This window comes from Mastigoproctus giganteus, chromosome 11 (assembly GCF_048544385.1).
Source record: "Mastigoproctus giganteus isolate SK-2022 chromosome 11, ASM4854438v1, whole genome shotgun sequence".
Taxonomy (NCBI): Eukaryota; Metazoa; Arthropoda; class Arachnida; order Uropygi; family Thelyphonidae; genus Mastigoproctus; species Mastigoproctus giganteus.
In genome coordinates, this window is record NC_143585.1 from 97,833,714 (window position 1) to 97,835,706 (window position 1,993).

Here is a 1,993-nt window from a genome sequence, read left to right on the forward strand (position 1 = left end):
TTTAACTGGATGTAAAATGATCTTTCATTTAAAGAATATACTATTTAATGATCAATAGAAGTTCCATTTTTTTTCTGTGATGGCATTTTTGTCATCATGCTATACAGCATAGGGAATACAATTGTTGAGGCATTAACACTGTGCTCCATTAATATTCCTCAATACAAAAGGAATGTCAGTAAAGTACAAGGACTACTAATATTGAAAATTTTTGGAATTATTTATAGAAATAATTACCCAAAACATATTCATACAAACTTCTTTAAAACATCTCCTCAAATATTTTTAATTTTATGGTTTATGACATCGGATTAAATTTCAACCCATGCACAGTACTATGTACTACAGGTTCTAACACCTCTCGTGCTTGGGTTTTTTATAAAGAAATGATAATAATTTATATATATATATATATATATATATATATATATATATATATATATATACACACACACACACCCTGGTGTTCAAAGAAAGTGCATCACCGCTTTAAAATTGTAATTGTCTGAATAACGTAACTATATGGCAATATTTCTTACAGATTGCATCAGATAAGATTGGCACGCATAGGTGATGACGTAACATTGCATCAGCTGTTACTCTCAGCTTTGTAAGCACGTTCTGCAAGATTTGCAGTCATTCTTTGCTTGTGTCATGATGGCGAGTTATGTGCAGTTGATATCACAAAGAAAGAGTGCTGTTGTTGCTTTACTTGAAAATGATGTTCTGTCATATTGCTTATAGAGTGTCTTGTAATGTCGACAGTGAGTAGATTTCTTTCCAAACTCAAGAATACTGGTTCTGCTCACAGGGAAAAAGGAACTGCACACAAACAAACAATTCTCTATGCCAAAACAGGACCGCGTATTGGCATTAGCATTAGTAGAGGCATACGATGCAAGAAAGCAAGCTTACACAGCATCAGCCAAAAAAAAAAAAAAAAACCATTTCACTCCTGCATTCGTTCCAAATGCCTGTCCAGCTCAGCCTTAAATTTATTTAGGCTATCAACTTCCACAACAAAAGATGGAAGTCTGTTCCACCAATCAACTACCCGCTGGCTAAAGGCAAATTTCCGCACATCAATTCTACAACTGTCTTTCCTCAATTTGAATCTATGCCCCCTCAGGTATTTAATCTGAGCAAGAGGAAGAATTCCATTAGCAATCAGTTTGCTCAACCCATTCTCAAGGCCTTATACATCTTAATCAAATTGCCTCGCAGGTGCCTAGTCTCCAGAAGCTACAATTTGCAGAACTTAAGCTTTTCTTCATAAGAGCATTCCTTTGTTCCCCTCACCAATCTTGTTGCCCTCCTTTGTACTCATTCTAGCAATTCTACATCCTTCATAAAATGAGGCCTCCAGACCTGTACACAGTACTCTGGGTGTGGCAAAATCGCCTTGTATAACAGGATAATCATCTCCCTGTCCCTGCTAGCAAAATTCCTATATATCATTGACAAGACTCCATGACCTGCCCTGGCAGTCCCTCTGCAATGCTCAGCAAACTTCATATTTGACTGCAGAATTACCCCCAGATCTTTTCCACTTCCCTGAGTGTAGTACCACACAGTTGGCACGTTTCTCTTCGGTTATTGCTACTCATATGCAGTACTTTGCATTAGTCAATGTTAAACTTCAGTTGCCACTTTTCAACCCATTTGCCCAACTTATCTAGATCCAGTTGGAGTAGCATACTGTCTGTACTGTCATTAACAACCCTGCCAACCTTTGTATCATCTGCAAACTTGGATATTAAACCTGATATACCTTCATCAATATCTTTGATAAATATACAAATCAACAATGGGCCCAACACCGAATCCTGGGGAACTACACTAATAACATTTATCCACAAAGAGCAGTGTCCATTGATTACCACTCTCTCTGTCTTCTCGCACTCAACCATCCCTTTATCCATTGTAGCAACTTACCCTTAATGCCATACCTCTCCAATTTGTACAGCAGTCTTCCACGTGCAACAGTATCAAA